We start from the raw sequence: 21,260 nt of genomic DNA, 5'->3' as shown, positions 1-21,260 counted from the left end.
TAGTTCATGTCCATACAGTGTGGATAGGCTGTGTCAGCACTTCTAATATAAGACCCACTTTCATGGGTTTAAAACAGCTGTAAAATTTACCTCCAGACCAAAGATTGGTAATCAACTTTCCACCTGGAGAGGGAATTTTGTTTAAAGTTAAAACACACACATACACACACACACACACACACACACACACACACACACACAAACTTTCATTAAGAGAAAAAGTTTGCTTGTTTTAAATTATGGACATAAACAAAATGAATGAACATGCTAAGACTTTTTCTTTTTGAATTTTGAATTTGGAGATTTGTCTAAACCTATTCTGAAATGCACTTTTGATGCTAAACGTAAATACATAAATTTTAAACAGCGCCCAAATTAAATGCCACATCCATAATAGAGTTTATTGAAAATATTTATATTCCCCACAGATTGCATTTAAACTGCAGTGCCAGGAACTCCACAAGTATTTTCAAGAGCACAGCCTATAGTTTTCATCAGAAAATGAGTAAAAATATTTATCCATCTCAAATGTTAAGAGCCCACAAACAGTCATCCACTTATATAACAACGTACAGGTTTTTAGAATTAGGCTGAAATTCTGTTTTCAGGAAGTCTGAACAAACTTGTTCTAAGGGAAGGAGAGTGGGAATTCAGCAAAACACTGATCTTATTCTGACCTGAAATTAGGGACTGTTAAGAGTAGGTCGTAGATGCATCATATGAAAAAATGAATCCATTTGCAAGGGTTTGGGCTTCTGACAGTAATTCAGAGACTGATATTGCCAATTTTGGTTAACCTTGCAAAACACTCCAGTTTTCTGCCCCCCACGCCACATTTGTTATGACTTAGACACACTTGTTTCTAAAGGAAATGTAAGCTACAGAATAGCATATAATCTCTTGGAGTTATCAGAGAAACCTTTGTAATGAGCAAATGAGAACTTACACGGACATGTTCACTTAGGTTTAAAAAAGTTTAGAAAAACATTTTGAGTTAAAAAAGTTTACAAAAACATTTGTACTGGTTCTGTGGCACCAGTTGGAAATACTGGTGGGCATTATGTTCATGAACAATCGATGAACTCTATCAATCACCAAGGGGATAAGAAAGGTCTTGTGTCCTTAATTTCCATTAAATTTCTAATTTTTCATCTGGTTCTTTCTCCCTTTAGCTCAAATGAGAAGAGCCAGTTGTAGCTACATTTCTCAGACTTCGCTGATTTCCCTGACACAGCCCAAGAACCACGGAAAACCGGAAAGTAAGAGATGTCCACTTACAAGTACAAGCCCACTTAGAATAATATCAGATTCTATAAAGTAGTTTAGTCTACTACTTTTCCTTGAAGCAACAGCTTGCAGAAGGTGGAAACATGGACTAAGAGTGGCTCACGGCGCAAAGACATTAATGTTTCACGGTTTTTGTGTACCCAAGAAGTAGCAGCTCGGTCCCTAAACTGTTGGAGTGAAGGGTTCCCGGCTGGCATATGTGCAGTGACTCCTCTGCGTTGGAAAAGCTGCAACTTGTTAGTACAGTTCCAGTAAACAGAGAGCTGGCCTCACATAGCTAATTAGCTGTGGCCCCGACTCGCCTGTGCTGTGTAGTGACAGTCTAATCAGAGATGATTGTCATCAGATATCACAGATGTCTCTCTCTTGCTGCTCAGCCCAGGCAGGCGCTCGTGCAGTTTGGGGAAGGAAGCGCTGGATACTGTTCAAAGACACCGGGTCTCTGGGTGTCTCAGCTGCTGGTTACAGGCAGCTCGTCACTCCTGCCTGCTGTGAGGAAGAAAGCAGGGTTAGGCAAGGGGAGTATCATACCTGTCGGGTTTTCCGGGAGGCAGTGATGCAATCAGTTTGAAAGGAGCGGTTTCAGAACAAAAAAATATGTAAGTGGAGCTCCTCGGGACTCTTTTTTGAGCCACCTGGGATTCTAGGGGATGACAAATGCTAATTCTCTCCATTTATTATGTATGTTTGAAGTGAGAGGGGTGAAGAAAACAGGTTTAAAGATTTCCAAGCTGCAATCAAGTTTGTGATAAGGAAAATAGAGCAGGCAGCAAAGAGGTGGGGCTTTAACCTTGAGGCAAGAATCTGATGGCCCTACGAGGCCAGTCCTCTGCCTCTCTTGTTCAGCCTGTCCTGCCCAGTGCCCCCCGCAAGCTTATGATGCTCTCCCCTGGCCTCTGGCCCCTCTCCCCAGCGTCCTGTTATCGTGCAGAAGTCCTGACACTTCCTCTCACCGGGCCGGCTGGTCATCGTCCACTCTGAAGACCCTCGGCCTCCTGAGCTTCTCTCCAAAATGAAATGGCCACGCTTCCGCCCTCATCTTTGCCACCGTCCACGTGGCTTCTCCAGCACTCCGTCTGCTTTCCCAGCCCTTCTTGGGCTCCGCCCGGGGCCCGCTTCCTTTCTTCATCCCTAACGCTGGAGCATCGGGGGCTCCGTCCCGGGGCGTGTCTTGTGCCCTCTTCGGCAACCGTCTCCTTCCAGCCTCCTCCACGACTATGGCTTCAAACACCAAGCCCACTCTAGAAATGCCCTCATGTTCCTCCCGGGCCTTCACCGAAGCGTCATGTCATTATTGAGCATATTCACTAAATGTCCCACGGACGCCTCATATTTAACCTGCCCCAGGCCACAGACTTGTTTCTCCCGGGCCCCCGCCTGTCCCTATCCTTTGCTTCTCCCTCTAAACCAGGTCGTCCATCATACTTGCCGTCCTGGTGAGTACTTCACTCTCTCTGGGGTCCCCTGGGTCAGAAATCTGAAAGCACTGTGAGCTCTGGCTTCCTTTCACTCCCGAGGCCCAGCTCTCCAAAAGCCAGGCCGTGTCCTCTTCCTCCGACCTTTCCTCCTCCTCCTCGTCGTCTCTGGATTCACTCCTTCCTCCCCATTTTCCCCGTCTCTGGCCTTTGTTATCTCCCTGCTGGCCTTACTCTTGGCATAACTATGCCCGTCACCCTGCATCTAGCATGGTATTTCTGGAATGCAATCTGACCCTGTCATTCTCTCATTCAAAATTGTCAGCAGATCCCTAAACTTTGAGGAAAGCGCTGTGTGCCTGTGTCCAAGGCTCCGTCAGTGGACCTGCTTGTTGCTGTCCCCCACAGCATGGGAGGCTACCGTTCCCCCACGGCCCCATGCACCCCTCCCCTCCACACACATACCTGGTCACAGTCTGGTCATGTCTTTGCATATTTCCTAAAATGCCCTTCCCTGTTCTACTCTGCAGTGTAATCTCAGATTCACCTCAGAGGTGTCTCTCCTCAGAAGCCTTTTCTAACATTTCTAGTAGAAGAAAATGCTACTTCCTAAGTGCTCCTGGCACCGCATTTCCATATTTCTGTCATAGCTCTGGTTACATTCCTAGGAAATGTTAACATCTCTGCCTACTCCACTTGTCCGGGAATCCCTGGAGGGCAAGTAATGTTCCTCTCTGTAACTCTTCATCTGGCCTGGTGCCTGGCACACAGCAGACCTTTAAATATTTGTTGAATGAGGGCACCTGGGTGGCTCAGTCGGTTAAGCACCCGACTTCGGCTCAGGTCACGAACTCCCGTTTCGCGAGTTGGAACCCGGCATTGGGGCTCTGTGCTGGCAACCCAGAGCCTGGGGCCTGCTTCAGATNAAAATTTGTTGAATGAACTAAATAAATGTGGGGACGAATGACTAGAAATGTATCATTGCACAGGATCAGGTACACATAAGACTAACACCTTGAAGGTTTCCTCAACTTTCCACGAAGTCTTAGGGAACTCAGCCTGTGTCAAAATGAGAATGCAAATAGCAGCTGTAATACTGATAGTAATAATAACCACCATTCATTAGGCACTTACTTCGTGCTAGCCACTATGCCAGATTCACATGAAGTATCCCATTCAATCCAGTTTAAGTCCTATTAATAAAACTTTCTCTCTTTTACAGACAAGGAAACTGAGGTTCAAGGTCGCATACGTAAGCCTGCCCTGGCTGCATTGTCCACAAGTACGGTCTTGAGAGTTTTGCACTTTGGAATTTAGGCTGCAGCAGAGATGAAGAGGAGGTATGAAGAGCACTCTTTGTACTTTGGGGTGAAAAATAAGACGGCGGTTCTTATTAAAAGCTGGCCAATCTATCCCCTCAGCTAATTATGCTGGGGGTTCTGTTTCTCTGTCAGTCGGCTGTCTTTCTCAGCTTTGGGGCCACAGGTGAGTCCCTTACTTGAAAATCGCAGGCCTTCATTGATGAGTGGAGCTCAGGAGGGAACTGGGTTGAAAAAGCATTTAAGTTTGCTGACGTAGAAGGGCATCCTTGCCTGGGAAGTTCAACAGAAATGTGACCGGAACGCTTGGTTTGCAAACGAAACATTTTCGCAACCCACTTATTATTTGTTAGATGTGATGTTTTTCAGCCCGCGAGCTGAATAATGGAAGCCATGGTTATTGTAGCATGGGGTACACGGACCCCACCAGCGCGTAGCATAAAGAATGCATGTTAGAGCAAAAGCGAGAAGGTGGGAGGGTTGTTGCGTGTGAAACTTCTGGATGCTTGTAAATGATATTGGAAGGCTGTTTTCCAACATTTAATTGGGTGAAATATAAGGGTCTTTTTATTTCAAAAAAATTTTTTTGGAATGGGGAGGAAGTGCTGGAAAAAATATGTCTTTGGCTTTGGCACTGAAACCATAACGTTCTTGTACCCTTCTTCTACCCCCTGCCTTTCTAATATGTTTACTACATTTTTCAGTCTCTGGTTTGAACTTTATGCCATCAACTTTCTGGACTTGTAAGCAGTATGAAATTTCCTAGCAATTGAGGTAGACACTGATTCATTTTAATCTGAACCGTTTTGCTGGGCTCATTGAAAACAACAATGGTCTTAAAAAGCCACGACCCTGTTAAAAAGCACTGTAAGGAACAGAGAGGACCACTAAAGTCTCCTGATTTGAGTGTGAGTTCATAAGTTTAATCATATGTAATCTATTATTTTTACAGGGGAGTCTTTTTTTTTTCAGCACTGTGATTATATGGTAGAAAAGTAAAAGCAAAATATGTGTGGCCAAGGAAATAAGAATAAGTTAAAGGGTCTAAATAAGCGAGTGCCAATATCAATTCGATACATAACCACATAGGGTAATACTATGATCACAATTTGCTTTTGTGGTACATCGCGGTTTGGAAAGTGCTTTCATATAGATGGTCAGTCACGTATGGACTATAGGCTTATTAGGTTGGCAGATAAGTATTCTCATCCCCAATTTAGAAAAAAGATAACAGGTTCAACGAGGTGAAGTAACTTTCCCAGTACAGGTAGGTTTTCTGAAGCCTAGTGCTTTCTTGCCCCTGGAGCCACACAGCATCCAATGTGCATGGGCCTGTGTGTGCTGGAAGCTATTCTCGGAATGCACACTCAAGTCTAATTCTGTAGCAGGGTTAAATAGTAAGCAAAGTCAAGATTGAGCAAAAGTTGCATTTCTGGTCCTGAAGCCTGGTTTCATAACAGCAAATCGGCCTTGATTATTGCCTAAGTAAATGAAAGTGTTAATTAATCTCGCCTCCCTGGTCAGAAGTGAAAGCCTGTGAAATTCAAACATACCTGAGGAATGTGACCAGGCAGCTGTGAACTTGTGACAAGGGTGTAGGCACATTTGCTTTTGTTTGCCTGGTGAACAGCAGCGTGGAGACTGCAAGATAGTAAGCACTTAACAAGTGTAGAAAGAAGGAAAGGAGGGGAAAATAGAAGGGAGTGGGTGAAAAATTAAAAGAGGGAGAAAGGGAAGGAGGGAGAGACCCTTCATTCGCTAATTGGCTGTATTCAAGGTGAATATTAACGAAGGCATGGTTTGGAGAGTTGCCAATTTGTTCTTCCTGCCTCAGCCGTTAGCTGACTGCCTTTCATTAGGTCTGAATATATATCCACATTCATAGAAAAGCCAACAATCTGTATACACCCACACCTTCTAACACATGTGCACGCGCTCTCTCTCTCTCTCTGTCTCTGACAGAGCGTCCTATCTAACATAAAGGGTCCAACAAAGGCGTGATCAAAGAGAAGGATAAAAACATTGTAGATGAGGAAGGGATAAGAGGGAACATTTTGGTCGCGAGTTATATTTCCTTGACTAATTAAGATGATAAAATTGAGACGCACACATATGCACACCCACGGAGTGTCCATAAACTTGGAAAGTAGAACGAGATGAGATGACATTTTGGCTGACATGGGGTTAAAAATATTCACTGAGATATAAGCGCTGCTTAAAATAAGAAGCTTTCCACAAATCGTAACAGAGGAGAGAAGAGCCCAACTTCAGAAGATGCTAGCCAAATTATGATCTGTTTCCAACAGAGGGATCCACCTTAAGAAAGGTCCAGAGAGCTCAACAGAAACCAAATACAGTAAGAGGAAGTTGGAAGTGTGGGTGTCAGGCTGTCAGTAATCTGACAGCTATGGTAACTACCCTCTAATCCAGCCAGCTCCAGCCACGCTCTCCGCTGACACCGCCAGGACTGACTGACAGCTGAGGAGCAGGCACTTTTTACAGGCTCAAGTGACATCCAGTCTATTAAGGCTGACAAGCACAAAGCAGAGATTTGCCCTGAATGGTTTGGTACTGAAGCCTAGTAAAGGGGTTATTTGAAAGGTCTTAGAGAAAGTGTCAGACTCCGGCTCAGATGATAACAATATTGTAATGATGGTACTGGACAATGAAGTGTTATGATTGCCCATACGGGCCGGTTAGACTGTAGGCGAACAGGGAAGGCAGAGAAGAAGCTCACAGAAGCCGATGGATGCCCCAAGGCCAGGGCACCGCCATTTAAGGAATTCCTTTTGGCGGTGTGTTTGCCTGGGCCCGGAGACATTTCCCAAAGTTGCATATTAATGGTGTCATTTGCATGGCAGGGTGGGGGTGAAGAGTAGGCTGGAAGGGAGGGCTGGGGATAAACCATGCAACACCTGAAAGAAATGTTTACCTGCCTGCCTTTGGGTCAGCCTTCAGTCATCGAGGGGCATTGAAAATATTTTCTGGAAGAAAATGAATGGTAATACTCAGACTACTGCTTTGCTTATTAACTCTGGTTGAAAAGTATATTAGCAAGTGCAGTGATACCGCCGCGATGATCATCATTGCTGTTCTTGACCGCACTGGCTCCCACAGGTGCCAGGCGCCGTGCCAAACACAATGCTCAGGATTTATTCAGTGGGCTTTTCTCCTAAGGACAGTAAAATGAATTGTTTTTCCTAAGTGTCATTTCGGAGTTCTCTCTGTGAAATAAAGAAAAAGGGCACATATCATCATAATCCTGTTTTACTGATAGGAAAATGTCTCCCACTGTCACTATGAGCTCTCATCTGGATGAGGCATATCCTTATGTGTATATTTATTTGGTGCCCATTTACTTACTGATTCCATACATATTATTTCCTTATTATAAGACAAGTGCTGATGGACGTTCTGAGGATAACACAGTGAGCAAGGAAATATGGTCCCTGTCCACACAGCTTAGAATCCAGGGCTAGAGTTGATGTTCCACTTCTATGTACCACTACCAGCATGCCAGCTGTTAATATATTGACATTCTTTTATACTGGCAAATAGTCACTGCTCTGAGCCCCAAGAAGTGGATCCCATTCCCTCTGGAATCTCTGGCCCCGCCCTCATGACTCCTTTAACCTCCTCATGATCCAGCAACAAAAGAACAAATGCCTGGCACATCAGGGCCCCAGGTCCCTGTCCAGGCATTCTGCCCGGCGTCCATTCCGATTACTCATTCTGACATTCATGTCTACCAGTTGTGAAAGAGTTTAAACATCACCAGCTGGTGAAGCTCATAATTTAAAACTTCACGAAAAAATTTCAGACTTTGTTTTCAGACTCCCAAGTTTACTTTTTCAAATTTTTTCTCAAAAAGGTTAGCTTCTGGGGCACCTGCGTGGCTCAGTTGGTTATGCGTCCAACTTCGGCTCAGGTCATGATCTCACAGTTCGTGGGTTCAAGCCCTGCATCGGGCTCTGTGCTGACAGCTAGCTCAGAGCCTGGAGCCTGTTTAAGATTCTGTGTCTCCCTCTCTCTCTGACCCTCCCCTGCTCACGCTGTCTCTCTCTCTCAGAAATAAATAAAACATTAAAAAATAAGTTAGCTTCTAAAGGTTTTCCCACATTGAACATCCTTGGGGGTTCTCTACATAGGAGAGTTGAAGGGTGAGTGTGAAGGGTGAGTCTTTAAAGTAAAGAATCTTTAAAATTTGAGAACATGGCAAAAACCCAGGACCACAACCAAGAAAAGAAGATTTTGCTCATAGAAACCTGGACCTGTCTGCATGACTTTCATTTAAAATGGCTTCAGTTCCCTTTCCCCTCCCCCATGGTCTTCTGTTAAGTTTCTCAAGATCCACATTTGAGTGAAAACATACGGTATCTGGTATCTGCCTTTCTCTGCCTGACTTATTTCACTTAGCATAATACCTTCCAGTACCATCCATGTTGCTACAAATGGCCAGATTTCGTTCTTTCTCATTGCCATGTAGTATTCCATTGTGTATATAAACCATGTCTTCTTGATCCATTCGTCATTTGATGGACATTTAGGCTCTTTCCATGAAGTTACAGAGAGGAAGGGAGGTAAAGCACAAGTGATTCTTAAAGACTTAGAACAAACTGAGGGTTGATGGGGGTTGGGGGAGAGGGGAAAGTGGGTGATGGGCATTAAGGAGGGCACTTGTTGGGATGAGCACTGGGTATATATGTAAGGGATGAATCACTGGAATCTACCCCCAAAACCAAGAGCACACGGTATACACTGTATGTGAGCCAACTTGACAATAAATTATATTAAAAAAATAAATAAAATGACTTCAGTTCTGCTCTGGCTTCTCCCAACATTTCTCTAAGCTTACCCATGAAGAGACCAAAAAAAGGACTAAAATTTATAATACTTCCCAAATGTTAGGAAAGATAGTGATTATTGTTTCTAGCATGTGGGAATAATATCCTCAAAGCTGTGCCTTCCCCCCGCCCACCAATGATGCTACAATGAAGAACAAAACTGAGGACCCAGCAGTGCTACGCAGCTGAAAACCAGTGACACCTGCCATCAAAAAGGTAAATAGGGAAATAATATATTCCTCTCCATCTGTCTGCCCCGTGGCTGAGAAACTAAAAAACTACACCAATCAAAACACTCAGCAGCCCTCCCTTCATTAAATGGATGCCACTTTTTAAGTCAACTGGTGTGCTGTACTCTTGTCCTTCTGTCCACTTTCCCTGATGTGAATTTTGAGACTTCAACTTCTAGAAAATGATGTGTGAAAGTAATGGCTGAAGGTGGTGCTTTGCATTTTTGAAGGCACAACACACACAAAAATAAAGTTTGAGATCAAAGCAAGAAAAAGAATACTAGAAGCAGTGTTAAAGTGTTTTTAAAATAGTTTTTAATGAGAGAAATATCTTAAGGGCATAAGAGAATCAGGAAATGAAGAGAGAAAAGGATGCATGTGGCCAGCATTGCCAGACAAGATTAATGCTTAATAGTAGAAGTCGGTCTAGTTGTGCATATTCAGCTTCAAGGGGGCTAACAGTGGAGTCGCATGTTTTCTAAATAACCACACTATTGACAAACTCCAAATCTGGATGATTTCTGCTGGGCATGAAGTCCAGAAGAAGGCAGAGGCCACCTGGAATTTGAATCCTGGAGAGAGCAGAGCCAGTCTCACTGTGACCAGTTGGGGCTGAGGAGATAATGCTAAGCTATGAGAGGAAGAAGAAGAGGAAAAGTAGCAGCAAAGAGACAGGCAGTGGAACCTGGGCTCACCTTCCCTAAAGGAGGCTTAGAGGGGCAATGAAATGTCATGAGGGCTTTCTAAAGCTCCAGCATATTCCTGGGAATCTAGAAGTCCATGTACAAGTATAGGACTGTGCACATGCTTAGGAGTAACCTGAGAAGGCCCTAACCACTCATCTCTGGCTGACTTTGAGGGTCTGCACAAGCAGCAAAGTGAAGGCTAAGGCAGAGTTGCCAACTGCCTGGCTGGTGTTGAAGATGCACCCCCTCCCCCCCCAAGTGCACACCAAGCCCCTCAGCAAAGACAGAGAGACATGTTGTTCTAGACATTTAAGAAAACCTCTCTCCAGTCATCACCTGGACCACTGAGATGACTGAGCAGAGATTTTAGTAGCTACACCTGACAAATAACATAGACTTTACAGAATAATTCAGGTGTCACTAAATAGATAATAACAACTACATCAAGCAGCAATATCAACAAGCCCTGAAGAGGGAAAAATCTGATTTCTACAGAACATTAGAGTATATAAAATGTCCAGTTTTCAAGTAAAAATTAAAATACATGCAAAGAAACAAAAAAGTGTGACCAATATACAGCAACAACAAAAAAGCAATCCATAGAAATGGTCTCTGAAAAAACTTAGAGGTTGTATTTATGAGACAAAGACTTTAAGTCAGGTATTTTAAATATATTCCAAAAGCTAAAGGAAGCTATGTAAAAAAAAATAAAGTGTAAGAACATTGTCTCACCAAATACATAATATTAATGAAGAGATGGAAATTGTAAAAAATAAAACAAATAGAAACTCTAGGGTTAAAAATTATAATAATTTAAATGAGGGGTGCCTGGGTGGCTCAGTCAGTTGGGTGTCCCGACTTTGGCTCAGGTCATGATCTCATGGTTCATGGGTTTGAGGCCCACATCAGGTTCTGTGATGACAGCTCAGAGCCTGTTTTGGATTCTGTGTCTCCCTCCCTCTCTCTCTGCCCCTCCCCTGCTAATGCTCTGTCTGTCTCAAAAAAAAAATAATAACAATAATAATAATTTAAATTAAAAATTCACAAGGTGGGCTCAACACCGGAATCAGACAGGCAGTAGAAAGAATCAGCAAACTTGAATACAGGTCAATTGAGATGATCCAGTCTGAAGAACAGAAAGAAAAATAAATTTTAAAAAGTGACCATAGCCTCAGAAACTCAAGAAACATCATGAAGCACAAAAACATAATGGTAGTCCCAGAAGAAAATCAAGAGAAAGGGGTAGAAAAAATATTTGAATAAATAATAGCAAGAGACTTGCCAAATTTGATGGATAGTACTAATATATACATCCAAGAAGCTCAATGAATTCCAGGTAGAATAAACTCAAGAGATTTATGCCTAGTAAGTAAAAAGTGTTCAAAAACAAAGGGAAGATCTTGAAAGCAGTGAGAGCAGCACACATGCATCATGTGGACATGGGCATCAATACAATTAGCAGCTGATTTCTCATCAGAAACCATGGAATCCAAAAGGCACTGGGATAATGTGTGCACTGCTGAAGGAAACAAAGCTGTCAGTCAAGATTTTCATATTCAATAAAATTATCCTATAAAAATGAAGGAGGAAATAAGAAAAAAAAAGATAAACAATAAACAGACCAAAATAAGAATTTCTAAATAACCACCAAAAGATTCTATTGCTATGGATAAAAATTGAGAGACATTTTTGCTAGCAGGTCTGCTTTACAAGAATGCTAAAGGGAATTCTTCAGGCTGCAATAGAAGGACACTAGCTAGTAACTCAACTCAACGTGAAGAAATAAAGCAACTATATAAAACTATAGAAGCAACTATATAGAAAAAGTAACTATCTAGGTAGTATATAAAAGACAGTAATAATGTACTTTGTGTTTCTCACTACTTTTCCCTCTATCTGATTTCAAAGACAGCTTCCTAAATCAGTCATTATAAATAGATGTTGATGTGTACATGTATGAAGACGGAATTTGTGACAAAACCAGTATCAAGGAGAGGAGCAATGGAGCTATTTGGAGCAAAGTTTTTGTCATTTAAGTTAAGGTGATATTAATCAAACTGGACTCTTATAAATTATTATGTTGCAATCTCTAGGGCAATCACCTTAAGAAATATATAATAAGAAAAGGTGGTTAAAATGGTACAATAGAAAATATTTAACACAAAAGAAGACAGTAATGGAGGAATATAGAAACAAAAAGACGTAAGACATACAGAGAACAAGTAAGAAAATGACACAAACATAAATCCCCTTTATCAATAATTACATTAAATGTGAATGATCAAACCAATTAAAAAGCAGATATTGGCAGAATCAATTAAAAATAGCATGATTCAACTACATGCTATCTAATTTTTTTGTTTATTTTATTTATTTATTTTGAGAGAAGGAGAGAGAGAGAAAGAGAGAGAGCACATGGAGAGGCAAAGAGAGAGGGAGAGAATGAGAATCCCAAGCAAGCTCCACACTGTTAGCCCAGACCCGATATGGGGCTCAAACCCACAAACCATGAGATTATGACCTGAGCCAAAATCAAGAGTTGGATGCTAAGCCACTCAGGTGCCCCACTGAGCTGCCCAGGCATTGTTCAACTATATGCCATCTAAAAGAGACACACTTTAGATCCAAAGACACAAGTAGCTTCAAAGTGAAAAGTTGAAAAGAGATATACCATAAACAATAACCAAAAGAGAGCTAGAGTGACTACACAATATCATACAAAATAGACTTTAAGATAAAAACTGTTAATAGAGACAAAAAAATTCTGGGTGGCTCAGTCGGTTGAGCGTCTGACTTTGGGTCAGGTCATGATCTCACAGTTTGTGAATTTGAACCCCAAATCAGGCTTTCTGCTGTCAGCACAGAGCCTACTTTGGATGCTCTGTCTCCCTCTCTCTGTCCCTCCCCCACTTGTACTCTCTCAAAATTAAATAAACGTTTTTTTTTAAAATTACATTTTACAATGTAAAAGAGGCAAGCCATCAAGAAGATATAATTATAAACATGTATGCATCTAACAATAGAGCACCAAAATACATGAAGCAAAAACTGACAGACTTGAAGGGAGAAATAGACAATTCAACAATAATAGTTGGAAATTGTAACATTCCATTTTCATTAATGGATAGACCAACTAGACAGAAAATCAGCAAGCAAGTAGAAGACTTCCCCCAAACTACAAACCAGCTATAAAACAAACCAAACATCTATGAAACACCCCATCCAATGACAGCAGAGCACACATTCTTCTCCTGAAGTGCATATGTAAACTTCCCCAAAATAGATCATATATTAGGTCATATAAGAAGTTTCAATACACCTAAAAATATTGAAATCATTCGAATTATATCCTACAAACAATGGAATGAAGTTAAAAATCCATAGCAGAAAGAAATTTGAGTAATTCACAAATACGTGAAAATTAAACAACACATTTCTAAATAATGAATGGATCAAAGAAGAAATCATAAGGGAAATTACAAAATACTTCAAGATGAGTGCAAATGAATACATAACATATCAAAATTCATGATATGCAATGAAAACAGTGTTTAGAGGGAAATTTATAACTGTAAACACCTAATTTTAAAAAAAGAAAGCTCTCCAATGAATAGCCTAAGCTTGTACTTCAAGAAACTAGGGGAAAAAAAGAGCAAATTAAGACCCAAAGCAAATAGAATAAAGGAAGTAATAAAATTAGAACAGAAAAAATAAGAAGAGAAAACAATAGAGAAAATCAGCGAAACTAAATGTTGGTTGTTTGAAAAGGTCAACAAAATTGACAATTAGCTACATTGACTAAGAAGAAAAGAGGAATCAAATTACTAAAAAAAAAAAAAAAAAGGAAACATTACTACTGACCTTACAGAAATAAAAAGATAAGGGACTGCTATGAATACTCATATGCCAATAAATGGATAACCTAAATGACATAGAATCCTAGAAAGGCAAGAAACTAATAAAACTGTTTCAAGAAGGAATAGAAAATCTGAATAGACCAATAGCAGGTAAAATAATGTAATTAGTAATCCAAAACTTTCCAGGGAAATACAAATCAAAACNTAAAAAAAAATAGTAATCCAAAACTTTCCTACAAAGAGAAGTCAGAACAGGATGTCTTCACTGATGAGTTCTATTAAACATTAAAGAATTAACACAAATTACTCACAAACTCTTCCAAAACACAGAAGAAGAAACACTTCTCAACTTATTCTATAAGGCCAAACACATCACAATAAACAGAAACAACCGATCAATATCTTTTATGAAAATCCTCAAGCAAATACTAGCAAGCTGAAGCAGAAACATACAAAGATGATTATATGCTATGACAAAGTGGGATTTATCCCAGGAATGCAAAGTTGGTTCAACATGTGAAAGTCAGTCGCCATAATACACCATATTAATAGAGTAAAGGTCAAAACCCACATGATTATCTCAATAGACATAGAAAAAGTATGGGACAGAATCTAAAATTCTTTCATGATAAACAGACTCAATAAATTAGAAGGGAATATTGGGAGGGAAGCAGTAAAACTATCTCTATTTGCAGATGACATCATGTTGCACCTAAAACATACTAAGGAATAACAAAAAAATATTATAGTCAATAAACAAGTTCAGCAAGTTGGCAGAATACAAGATTACTCTGCAAACATTAGTTGTATTTCTGTTTACCAGCAATGAACATCCAAAAATGAAATTAGGAAACAATTCCTTTAATAATCGCACCAAACAGAATAAGTAGTAATAAGCTTAATACTTAAAATTAAACATCATTGAAAGAAATTGAAGACCTAAATAAATGGAAAAACATCCATTATGGTGGATTAGAAGATTTAACAATGTTAAGAAGGCAATACCCTTCAATTTACTCTATAAATGAAATACAGTACCAATCAAAATTTAAGCTGTGCTTTTTGCAGAAATTCACAGACTGATCCTAAAGTATGGAAAATGCAAGAGATCCAGAATAGCTGAAACAATATTGAAAAAGACCAAAATTGTTCATCACAATTCCCAATTTCCAAATGTACCACAAAGCTACAGTCATCAACACTGTGTTGTACTGTCACAGGATGGGCTTACTGATCAGTGTTATGGAACTGAGAGTCCAGAAATAAGCCTATATGTTTATGGCCAGTTGATTTTTGACAGTGGATCCAGGATGATTCAATAGGGAAAGAAGTCATTTGAACAAATGATACGAGAACAACTGAAACTCTTCAAGCAAAAGAATGAGGTTGGATTTCTATTTCATGCCATATGCAGAGATGAATGTAAAATGTATCAAAGACCTCAGTAGAAAACTATAAAATTCTTAGATATAAACATAGGTATAATTCTTCATGACCTTGGATTAAACAACATTGTCATAGATATGACACCTAAAACACAAAGAAAAATAGATAAATTTGATTTCATTAGAATTAAAACCTTTTGTGCTTCAAAGGCAAGAAGCACATGAAAAAATGCCCAGTGTCATTGCTTATTAGGAAAATGCCAAACTACAATGAGATACCACTTCACCTCTACTAGAATGACTATAATTTTTTAAAATCAGACAATAACAAGTATTGGCAATATATGGAGAAATTGCCTTATGTCTTGCTGATAGGGATGAAAATAAATGGTGAGACCACTATGGAAAATAGTTGGGAATTACTTAAAAAGTTAAACATAGAAGGGCACCTGGGTGGCTCAGTCAGTTAAACATACAACTCTTGATTTCGGTTCATGAGATGGAGTCTGTGTAGAGCTACATACTGACATCACAGACCCTGCTTAGGATTCTCTCTCTCCCTCTCTCTCTGCCCCTCCCCCTGCTCATGCGCTCTGTCTCTCAGTCTCTCTCAATATAAATAAATAAACATTAAAAAAGTTAAACACAGAGTTACTCTATGACCCATCAATTCTAATCCTGGGTATATATCCAAAATATTTACAGCACATGTTCACATAAGATGTGTATACAAGTGTTCATAACAGCATTATTCATAACAGTAAAAATGTGGAAACAAGCCAAATGTTCAACTAATGAATGGATAAACAAAATGTGGCATATCCTTACAATGAAATATTATTCAGCCACAAAAATGAATGAACTATTAATGCATGCTACAATATAGATGAACCTTGAAAATATGCTAAGTGAAAGAAACCTGACACAAAATGCTACATTTCTATGAATTCATTTTATATAAAATGAATTTGTTATGGCAGGAGTAAGGAAAAACTAATATAACTGTATATGGCATCGTTGAATCACCGTATTTTACACCTGAAACTAGTACAGCACTGTATGTTAGCTATATTGAGATTAAAATTTAAAGAAAAGAAAAGAATGTAACTGTGAAAGCCAGAGTGCTTTTCTAGGCAACAATTTAATGCTACCACGTTTTGATCAAGTAAAACTAATTTTGTGGAAGTAATTTAATGCACTCTTCAAAGAGTTCCAAGGTCTCACTTCCGTTTGATGAGAACCAAGATTGAAGCACAGCGAGCTTCCCGTGAGAAGGACACGGAAGCATGTCCTTCAGCATGTCTCCCAGCAGGCAAGGCCCCCAGAGTTTATCTGTGACCCTCTGCCTTAGAAAGACCCTGGCCAACATCAAGTGAGCTTGATTTCCTGCTTTGTCTCTACCTTGTATCAGTTATTCAGCACATTTGTCAAGTGTATTCCAGAGAGGTCATTTGTCTGTTCCTAAGGAAATTCCAAATTAGTAAGACCCTAGCCTTAAGGAACCCGCAGTAGTGGTAGAGATGCATATAAATTTCCTACCATATGCTAAAGACCAATCATTTAACATTTCAGCAGAGTAGAAATGTCAGGGAAACCCTATGTGCCTTGAAATTTTCCTTTCCAGTTGAGACTTAAAAAGGTGGATTCTGGATGATTCCTGAAACCTGACTGAGAAGTATCTGAAGGGAAGAGGGGCAAGGAGGGAGGATGGCACTGGGCACAACGTAACTGGTTCTTCTTCTAAAGACAATCAGTATTTAACCTTAACTTTGATTCTTATAGACGATGTAATTTGGAGCAATCCATGAAATTCTTCTGTGCTCTTGTTTCTTCGTATAACATAAAGATAATAATAACACCTATTTCATCTGATTATTTTGGTGATTAAATAAGGGACTATGAAGTGCTTAGCTGAGGGCCTGGTACAACTTCATAATTATTCAAGCCCATTAGGTCCCTCCTCACCCAATTGATTCTGGAGGCATCTGATGAGATAAAGCTGGCATGCTATGTTTTTAATGAGGATTCCTGCTTGGAGTTAAAAACTTAAGGCCTTTTGGAGAATTTTATGATAGTTATAGTTCAGTGTTTTTCTTAGTATCTTGGATGGCTCTCTCTCAATCTGTAACTCTAAATCTGGGGCTATTAGTAGAATTCTAAATGTTTACTATTACCAATAATGCCGAACACCAGTTAAGCCATCTCATCTACCCTTGCTGGGCTCATCTGTCATTAATCCTATATATGCAATTTATACTTTTTTAAAAAGTTTATTTCCTTTTGAGACAGAGCCAACAAGCAGGAGAGGGGCAGAGAAGGGGGGACAGAGGATCCCAAAAAGTATCTGCGCTGACAGCAGCAAGCCCAATGTGGAGTTCAACTCATAAACCGTGAAATCATGACCTGAACTGAAGTTGGATGCTCAACTGACAGAGCCACCCAGGTGCCCCACAATTTATACTTTTAATATAACAATGTTGACTCTCCAACACTATGATTCAAAATAATCCCAGATTTCCAGATCTTAATAAAATGATATAAAAGCCATTAGCTTTAAAGCCAGAGCTTCCCTCCTACACATTCCAGAAGGTTAATACTATTTTTTATTCTGGCTGGCATGAATATTTATTGGCTCATAAAGTCATACTGAATAACATGGAACTGAAAACAATACAGACTTGCCTAGTGGCCCACCCCCTCTCCAGTATAATTCCTGATTATGGAGTCTCTTGACCATTGGAGGAAAAATTTGACATAAAAGGAGTGTTTGAAATATGAGTTAGCTGATTCATTATGCTCTGAATTCAAATAGATTTTTACACGTCATTAACAATGTCCAACCAGTTAGTTACCCATATTTTGGTCATTTCACTTATAATATTTTCCCTTGATTTCTATCTATTAACACTATCACTTGAGTAGCCTTGCAGTCTTCAAATTAAAATTGCCTGATCCTCAATTCATCAGAGTAACATGAATCCAGGATCTTTCAAGGTCATCCTTCCACATTATCTAAGAACCCCTGATATTCCCTCATTCTAGAAAGGCTTAGTCCTGCTTCTGGATGCGTCTCAGAGAGCAGCTGGAGAATCAGACTGAGGGAGCTGCCAGACAACGCAGCTTGAAAATAACTTCCTGTTCTTGTCGATTCTATACTCTGCTACGTGTTTGTGCAGTGTTTCTCTTTCTGGTTCTGGTGTTCAGACCTTATCAGTGCTTGGGATAATAAAAATTGGTTCACAGTGACATGTTGAGGTCTTATTCTCAAGGCAGTCCACATTGACTTCTCTGAGTCCACGTGTGGCTGATGAGCCAGGAGACGGCGTACTCTACACTGCTTTCCCTCACTGAGATTCCGCTCTTGGGTGGTCTTCACTTTCTTCTCCTGCCAGTAGATATCAGTTGAGACTCTGAATCTGGCAGATCTAAAGATGTAGAATCCCAAAAGAGCTGGGAACGTGGTAGAATTGGTAACCCCAGTTTCCTTTTATAAGGCTTCTCGATGTCCATGAATACATTCTCATGTTTCCCCACAATGATCAGATCTACATACCATGTTGTTATTTGGAGAGGCTGCCTTTGTCAAGCACAGAAAGGGCCTATTACTCTCCCCCAGGGGCATCAAGGCCCAGTTGCTCAACGGTTACATAATTGAGAGTCTTTCCAGTGGTCTCCCAGAATAGGTTGCAAGGGAACTTGCCATATCTACCAATTGCTAGAGCAGATTTTAAAAGATATCTTGTCTGGAAGGAAAGAAAACAAATATTAGCATTCCAGCTTGAATGCTATGCAAGGACACTATGCAAGGAATGCACAGAAAAAAATTCAGTGAAGGGTAAGTCTTAGAGTTAGCCTGATATCTATCAGATTTAATCATGATTCTGCCATTTAACAGCTGTGTGTGTGCAACAAGTAACTTGATCACTCCGAGCCCATGTAATGGTGCAGTGAAAAAGGATCCATGGCTTTGAGTCATTGAGGAACAGAGAGTATTAGCTTAAACCAATTAGAGTTTTCATTTTTCTTCCATAAGAAGTACACAAGTTAGCAATTGCAGACATTGGTTCATAGCTCAAGATGCCCAAGGACCCCACATTTCTCTTGGTGTTTCCCTCATCATTGCAAGACGGCATTTACATGGCTAGCTGGTGGATCCCATCTCAGGCAGTAGCCAGGAGAAGACAATGGGAAGAAGGACACGTCAGTGCTGGTTTCAGGAAAGCAAGAGCGTCCCAGAAATCCCTAGCCGACTTTGGTTGACATTTTATGGGCCAGACTGTGCCACATGGCAACTCCTAACTTCAGGAGAGTCTGGGAATGGGAATTTTAGCTTCCTAAAGTATAAGACACTGAAAAGTGGGTGTAGTAGTAAGGGTGGAATAAATCAACCTGCCCTGTTGGGCACACGAGCAAAGACCCGAATTAAAGACGATAGCAGCAAGATGAAGAACTATGGACAGGATTGAAGCTAGAGCCANTGGGCGGGGGGGGGGGGGGGGGGGGGGGGGAGGCATAAGTCAGGAGCCATATCTCATTTGTTTTTAAGTAGCTTCCTGAAAAGTCCAATAAAGTCCTCAAGATGAAATAGACTGTCAAAGATTGGTCCCCAAATGATGCTCAGAGTTGTGATTCTGTGGACATATAGCAGGACCCTTGACCCCACTTCAGGGAGCCAGGCCTTGCAGAATCGTGGGAACTACCTGTTAGCGCTTGCTTGACTTTTAGGCAAAACTTAGGCCAAAATATTTCTTTTGGGACCTTTTCCTGTCTTCGGTTAGTGCCTTTATGTTAATGACTGATTCAAACACAAATTCAGTCACTTTGTATTAAAAGGTACTTTCATGGCATAAATGGGATAGATAGAGGGCTTGATTACCTCTGGAATCCATTCAGGGGCATTGGTGAGTGAGCTTGGCTTCCATGAGAACCAGCGGGTCATGGAGCCCCTTTTACACGGGTATCCTATTATTTAACAGGCACTTTAAATTGAGACCGGCATCCTGATTCTCAAGCAGCCTGGCTTTTATGGGAAGTCTCTGCCACGTTCAAACATCTTTAATACATTTTAAAAATAGAATTGTAAAAGGCAGCAACCAGACTTCAAAGCATAGACATGTTGGCCAGAATTGTGAGGCTGGCGACAATTTTCACTGGTTGTAAAGCTCGTGGAGCCTCTTTCAATCCCCAGAACAACTGACGAGCAAGGAGCTCAGTGTACATTCCTCCTGAGTGTCTCCCAGATGGGCCTGCGCAGACCAAGTGTGGGACACAGAGCTGGCAGAACAGGGAACTAACGTGCCTCTCTCAGGGCAGGGCAATCAGGCCCCAGCAGAGCTGTGAGAAACTGGGTCGAACTGAAAAGAAACGAAACGTGAGAGGGGACTAGCCACCCTTGCTGAGCTCTGGTTCCTCACATTCCTCATTTCCTGCCCAGGTTTTCCTTCTGCGTGAAGACTCCAGACATCCTCTGCCCTCAGGTTAACTCTCTTTCTCGCCCTCTCTGATTCCTGTACAGAGGCTCATTCCACATCGTATTCTGTCTCCTACTGCCACCTCTGGACCGTGAGCACGTTGAACACAAGGCCTGTCTCTTATTCATGTCGTGTACACAGCAAATTAAATGTGTGTTTCAAGAAAGTTGAGTCTCGTGGGAGAAGCTGGCCACCAGGATCTGGGTTGGGGAAATTACGAAGGAAGGCTGTTTGCCTTCCCCGAACCAGAAGCAGAGGTTCCCAAAGTGTGGTCTCTGAATCAGCAGTACCAGCATCACCCGGGGGCTCGGGACATGCATGTTCTCGGGCCTGGCCCTAGACCCACTGAGTCAGGAAGTCTGTATGAGTCGGGATGCTCCAGAGAAACAGAAACAATAGGATGTTTATAGAGAAAGATGTATTACAAGGAATTGACTCATGCGACCATAGAAGCTGACAAGTTCCAAGATCTGCAAGGTGAGTCTGCAAGCTGGAGACCGGGGAGACCAGTGGCTTCCACCTGAAGGCCAGCAGGCTAGACACCCAGGAAGAACTGATGCTTTAGCTTGAGTACCAAAGCAGGGGTGGGGAAGCCCATGTTGCAGTTTTAAGACAAGTCAGGCAGTGAGGAATTTCAGAAACCCACGTTTTAACAAAGTTTCCGGGTGATTCCATTGCCCACCAAAGTTCAAGAATCACTGACAAACTTTCCAAATCTCAGTTTCCTCATCTGTAAAATAAAGCTAATAAACATGACCTCAAAGGG

General features: G+C 41.0%; 1 long non-coding RNA gene across 1 annotated transcript; it reads left to right on the top strand.

Annotated features, from left to right (window-relative positions):
• Window positions 1-1,132: 1,132 nt before the first annotated feature.
• Window positions 1,133-20,598, top strand: LOC144220874 (uncharacterized). Its single transcript, XR_013331885.1, has 3 exons — window positions 1,133-1,259; window positions 3,925-4,042; window positions 20,539-20,598. It is a non-coding gene; the product is annotated as an uncharacterized LOC144220874 (long non-coding RNA).
• Window positions 20,599-21,260: the final 662 nt, after the last annotated feature.

The sequence above is a fragment of the Crocuta crocuta genome, unplaced genomic scaffold (genome assembly GCF_008692635.1).
Source record: "Crocuta crocuta isolate KB4526 unplaced genomic scaffold, BGI_CrCroc_1.0 scaffold219, whole genome shotgun sequence".
NCBI lineage: Eukaryota > Metazoa > Chordata > Mammalia > Carnivora > Hyaenidae > Crocuta > Crocuta crocuta.
The sequence above is the reverse complement of the archived record's forward strand: the minus strand, read 5'-3'. Positions and strand labels throughout refer to the sequence as shown.